A 6000-nucleotide genomic window follows, 5' to 3' on the forward strand; every position below is an offset into this window, starting at 1 on the left:
CCCCGAGTCCCCCCTCAGTCCCCTTTCCTTCCCCCACCCGCCTCCCTCCCTGTCCCCTTCCCCTCCCCCCCACTCCCTGTCCCCTTCCCATCCCTGTCCCCTTTCATTACCTTCCCCCCCGCCCCCCCATTCCCTGTCCCCCCATTCCGTCTCCCCGCCATTCCCTGTCTCCCCCCCCATTTCCCTCCCCCCTTCCCTGTCTCCCCCACGCTTTTCCTCCCCCCATTCACTGTCTCCCCCACTTTCCCTGTCTCCCCCACTTTCCCTCCCCTTTCCTCGTCTCCCCCCCATTCCGTCTCCCCCCCTTTTCCCTGTCTACCCCCCTTTCCCTCCCTCCATTCCCTATCTCCCCCCCCTTTTCCTCTCCCCATTCCCTGTCTCCCCCCTTTCCCTCCCCCCATTCCCTGTCTCCCCCCCTTTTCCCTGACTCCCCCATTTTCCTCTCCCCCTATTCCGTCTCCCCCCCTTTCCCTCCACCCATTCCCCGTCTCCCCCCCTTTCCCTCCCCCATTCCCCATCTCCCCCCCTTTTCCTCTCCCCATTCCCTGTCTCCCCCATTTTCCTCTCCCCATTCCGTCTCCCCCCCTTTCCCTGCCCCCATTCCCCGTCTCCCCCCCTTTCCCTCCCCCCATTCCCCGTCTCCCCCCCCATTCCCCGTCTCCCCCCCCCATTCCCCGTCTCCCCCCTTTCCCTTCCCCCATTCCCCATCTCCCCCCCTTTCCCTCCCCCCATCTCCCCCCTTTCCCTTCCCCCATTCCCCATCTCCCCCCCTTTCCCTCCCCCCATTCCCCATCTACCCCCTTTCCCTGCCCCCATTCCCCGTCTCCCCCCCTTTCCCTCCCCCCATTCCCCGTCTCCCCCCCTTTCCCTCCCCCATTCCCCATCTCCCCCCCTTTTCCTCTCCCCATTCCCTGTCTCCCCCATTTTCCTCTCCCCATTCCGTCTCCCCCCCTTTCCCTGCCCCCATTCCCCGTCTCCCCCCCTTTCCCTCCCCCCATTCCCCGTCTCCCCCCCCCTTTCCCTCCCCCCATTCCCCGTCTCCCCCCTTTCCCTTCCCCCATTCCCCATCTCCCCCCCTTTCCCTCCCCCCATCTCCCGTCTCCCCCCTTTCCCTTCCCCCATTCCCCATCTCCCCCCCTTTCCCTCCCCCCATTCCCCGTCTACCCCCTTTCCCTGCCCCCATTCCCCGTCTCCCCCCCTTTCCCTCCCCCCATTCCCCGTCTCCCCCCCTTTCCCTCCCCCCATTCCCCGTCTCACCCCCTTTCCCTCCCCCCATTCCCCGTCTCACCCCCCTTTCCCTTCCCCCATTCCCCCCCTTTCCCTCCCCCCATCTCCCCCCATTCCCCGTCTCCCCCCTTTCCCTCCCCCCATTCCCCGTCTCCCCCCTTTCCCTCCCCTCATTCCTCGTCTCCCCCCTTTCCCTCCCCCATTCCTCGTCTCCCCCCTTTCCCTCCCCCCATTCCCTCCCCCATTCCCTTTCCCTCCCCCCATTCCCTGTCTCCCCCCCTTATTCCCTGTCTCCCCCCATTTTCCTCTCCCCATTCCGTCTCCCCCCCTTTCCCTCCCCCCATTCCCTTTCCCTCCCCCTCCCCCCATTTTCCTCTCCCCATTCCGTCTCCCCCCCATTCCCCGTCTCCCCCCCTTTCCCTCCCCCCATTCCCCGTCTCCCCCCCTTTCCCTCCCCCCATTCCCCGTCTCCCCCCCTTATTCCCTGTCTCCCCCCATTTTCCTCTCCCCATTCCGTCTCCCCCCCTTTCCCTCCCCCCATTCCCTTTCCCTCCCCCTCCCCCCATTTTCCTCTCCCCATTCCCTGTCTCCCCCCCTTTCCCTCCCCCCATTCCCCGTCTCCCCCCCTTTCCCTCCCCCCATTCCCCGTCTACCCCCTTTCCCTCCCCCCATTCCCCGTCTACCCCCTTTCCCCGTCTACCCCCTTTCCCTCCCCCCATTCCCCGTCTACCCCCTTTCCCTCCCCCCATTCCCCGTATACCCCCTTTCCCTCCCCCCATTCCCCGTCTCCCCCCCATTCCCTCCCACCATTCCCCATCTCCCCCCTTTCCCTCCCCCCCTTTCCCTCCCCCCATTCCCCGTCTCCCCCCCTTTCCCTCCCCCCTTTCCCCGTCTCCCCCCCTTTCCCTCCCCCCATTCCCCGTCTCCCCCCTTTCCCTCCCCTTTCCCTCCCCCCATTCCCCGTCTCCCCCCATCTTCCCCCCTTTCCCTCCCCCATTCCCTGTCTTCCCCCCACTTTCCCTCTCCCCATTCCCTGTCTCCCCCCCCCACTTTCCCTCTCCCCATTCCCTGTCTTCCCCCCCCACTTTCCCTCTCCCCATTCCCTGTCTTCCCCCCCACTTTCCCTCTCCCCATTCCCTGTCTTCCCCCCCACTTTCCCTCTCCCCATTCCCTGTCTTCCCCCCCACTTTCCCTCTCCCCATTCCCTGTCTTCCCCCCCACTTTCCCTCTCCCCATTCCCTGTCTTCCCCCCCACTTTCCCTCTCCCCATTCCCTGTCTTCCCCCCCCCCCCACTTTCCCTCTCCCCATTCCCTGTCTTCCCCCCCCCTTTCCCTCCCCCATTTCCCCCCCTTTCCCTCCCCCATTTCCCCCCCTTTCCCTCCCCCATTTCCCCCCCTTTCCCTCCCCCATTCCCCGTCTCCCCCCCTTTCCCTCCCCCATTCCCCCCCTTTCCCTCCCCCATTCCCCCCCCCATTCCCCCCTTTCCCTCCCCCATTCCCCCCCTTTCCCTCCCCCATTCCCCATCTCCCCCCTTTCCCCCATTCCCCATCTCCCCCCTTTCCCCCATTCCCCATCTCCCCCCTTTCCCTCCCCCATTCCCCATCTCCCCCCTTTCCCTCCCCCATTCCCCATCTCCCCCCTTTCCCTCCCCCATTCCCCATCTCCCCCCCCATTCCCCATCTCCCCCCCATTCCCTCCCCCATTCCCCATCTCCCCCCTTTCCCTCCCCCATTCCCCATCTCCACCCCCCTCCCCCATTTCCCTGACTCTCCCCATTTCCCCATCTCTCCCCCAATCCCTGTCTCCCCCCTTTCCCTCCCCCAATCCCTGTCTCCCCCCTTTCCCTCCCCCAATCCCTGTCTCCCCCCTATTCCCCATCTCCCCGTCTCCCCCCCATTCCCCATCTCTCCCCCCCTTTCCCCATCTCTCCCCCCTTTCCCCATCTCTCCCCCCCTTTCCCCATCTCTCCCCCCCTTTCCCCATCTCTCACCCCCTCCCCGTCTCCCCCCCTTTCCCCGTCTCCCCCCCTATCCCCGTCTCTTCCCCCTTCCCCATCTCTCCCCCCCCGTCTCCCCATCTCTCCCCCCCTTTCCCCATCTCTCCCCCCCTTTCCCCATCTCTCCCCCCCTTTCCCCATCTCTCCCCATCTCTCCCCCCCTCCCCCGTCTCGCCCCCTTTCCCTTCCCCCATTCCGTCTCCCCCCTTTCCCCATTTCTCCCCATTCCCTGTCTCCCCCCTTTCCCCATTTCTCCCCATTCCCTGTCTCCCCCTTTCCCCATTTCTCCCCATTCCCTGTCTCCCCCCTTTCCCTATCTCCCCATTCCCTGTCTCCCCCCCACTTTCCCTCTCCCCATTCCGTCTCCCCCCCCACTTTCCCTCTCCCCATTCCCTGTCTTCCCCCCACTTTCCCTCTCCCCATTCCCTGTCTTCCCCCCCACTTTCCCTCTCCCCATTCCCTGTCTTCCCCCCCACTTTCCCTCTCCCCATTCCCTGTCTTCCCCCCCACTTTCCCTCTCCCCATTCCCTGTCTTCCCCCCCACTTTCCCTCTCCCCATTCCCTGTCTTCCCCCCCCACTTTCCCTCTCCCCATTCCCTGTCTTCCCCCCACTTTCCCTCTCCCCATTCCCTGTCTCCCCCCCCCACTTTCCCTCTCCCCATTCCCTGTCTTCCCCCCCCACTTTCCCTCTCCCCATTCCCTGTCTTCCCCCCCACTTTCCCTCTCCCCATTCCCTGTCTTCCCCCCCACTTTCCCTCTCCCCATTCCCTGTCTTCCCCCCCACTTTCCCTCTCCCCATTCCCTGTCTTCCCCCCCACTTTCCCTCTCCCCATTCCCTGTCTTCCCCCCCACTTTCCCTCTCCCCATTCCCTGTCTTCCCCCCCCCCCCACTTTCCCTCTCCCCATTCCCTGTCTTCCCCCCCACTTTCCCTCTCCCCATTCCCTGTCTTCCCCCCCACTTTCCCTCTCCCCATTCCCTGTCTTCCCCCCCACTTTCCCTCTCCCCATTCCCTGTCTTCCCCCCCACTTTCCCTCTCCCCATTCCCTGTCTTCCCCCCCACTTTCCCTCTCCCCATTCCCTGTCTTCCCCCCCACTTTCCCTCTCCCCATTCCCTGTCTTCCCCCCCACTTTCCCTCTCCCCATTCCCTGTCTCCCCCCCCCACTTTCCCTCTCCCCATTCCCTGTCTCCCCCCCCCCACTTTCCCTCTCCCCATTCCCTGTCTTCCCCCCCACTTTCCCTCTCCCCATTCCCTGTCTTCCCCCCCACTTTCCCTCTCCCCATTCCCTGTCTTCCCCCCCACTTTCCCTCTCCCCATTCCCTGTCTTCCCCCCCACTTTCCCTCTCCCCATTCCCTGTCTTCCCCCCCACTTTCCCTCTCCCCATTCCCTGTCTTCCCCCCCACTTTCCCTCTCCCCATTCCCTGTCTTCCCCCCCACTTTCCCTCTCCCCATTCCCTGTCTTCCCCCCCACTTTCCCTCTCCCCATTCCCTGTCTTCCCCCCCCCCATTTTCCCTCTCCCCATTCCCTGTCTTCCCCCCCCCCACTTTCCCTCTCCCCATTCCCTGTCTTCCCCCCCACTTTCCCTCTCCCCATTCCCTGTCTTCCCCCCCCCCACTTTCCCTCTCCCCATTCCCTGTCTTCCCCCCCCCCACTTTCCCTCTCCCCATTCCCTGTCTTCCCCCCCACTTTCCCTCTCCCCATTCCCTGTCTTCCCCCCCACTTTCCCTCTCCCCATTCCCTGTCTTCCCTCTCCCCATTCCCTCTCCCCATTCCCTGTCTTCCCTCTCCCCATTCCCTGTCTTCCCCCCCACTTTCCCTCTCCCCATTCCCTGTCTTCCCCCCCACTTTCCCTCTCCCCATTCCCTGTCTTCCCCCCCACTTTCCCTCTCCCCATTCCCTGTCTTCCCCCCCCCCACTTTCCCTCTCCCCATTCCCTGTCTCCCCCCCCCACTTTCCCTCTACCCATTCCCTGTCTCCCCCCCCACTTTCCCTCTACCCATTCCCTGTCTCCCCCCCCACTTTCCCTCTACCCATTCCCTGTCTCCCCCCCCACTTTCCCTCTACCCATTCCCTGTCTCCCCCCCCCCCTTTCCCTGTCCCCTCCCCCCCCCCCCAAGTCCCGTTCCCCCTCCCCCTTTCAGTTCTCCTTCCCTCCCTCCTCAGTGTCCCGCCCCTCACACTCAGTCCCTCCCACCACAACCCCTCACTCTCAGTCCCCCTCCCCCTCCCGGGCCCGCCCGTTCTCTCTCTCCCTCCCTCAGTCTCTCTCTCTTCCACAGCCCCAGTTTCGGTGTGTCGCTGAGGTTTGAACCTTGCACCAAGGCCCCTCTCCGTCCACTGACTCCCAAGCAATAAAAATATTATTTAACACAAGGCGTTTCTTAAACACGGGGCTTTTTAACGGATTACAATACGAATGAAACGGAGAGATCGGGAGAATTTATGAAGCAGGAGGAGCGCAGGCACCGCGGTTTAAAGTTAAATATTAAACATTCTGCTGCCAGGACCTTACCATGCAGCACCCAACAAGATAGCGCCGACCAGGCCAAGTAACTCTCGCGAGATTGATCTGGAACTGCAGCTCCCACTACTAACACACAGGGGGCAGCATAGAGCAGTGCCTTTACCTCAGTGCGACTGAGCAATTTGCATTTATATAGCACCTTGATGATAGCAGTGTTCAGTACCATTCACAATTCTTCAGCTACTGAAGCAGTCTGTGCCTGCATGCAACAAGACCAGGACAGCATTCAGGCTTGGACTGGTAAATGGCA

At 63.5% G+C, this 6000-nt stretch overlaps 1 protein-coding gene across 2 annotated transcripts in view; it reads right to left on the reverse strand.

Annotated features, from left to right (window-relative positions):
- The window catches only part of zbtb24 (zinc finger and BTB domain containing 24), a 41677-nt gene extending 35909 nt beyond the window's left edge, over positions 1-5768 (reverse strand). Inside the window, exon 1 of one of the 2 annotated variants that reach the window (XM_068027224.1) lies at positions 5739-5768. The gene's annotated coding sequence lies outside the window, so the exon portion shown is untranslated. The remainder of the gene's footprint in view (positions 1-5738) is intronic. The other variant, XM_068027229.1, reaches the window with a different exon arrangement.
- Between the last annotated feature and the right edge of the window lie 232 nt (positions 5769-6000).

This window comes from Heterodontus francisci, chromosome 3 (genome assembly GCF_036365525.1).
Source record: "Heterodontus francisci isolate sHetFra1 chromosome 3, sHetFra1.hap1, whole genome shotgun sequence".
Taxonomy (NCBI): domain Eukaryota; kingdom Metazoa; phylum Chordata; class Chondrichthyes; order Heterodontiformes; family Heterodontidae; genus Heterodontus; species Heterodontus francisci.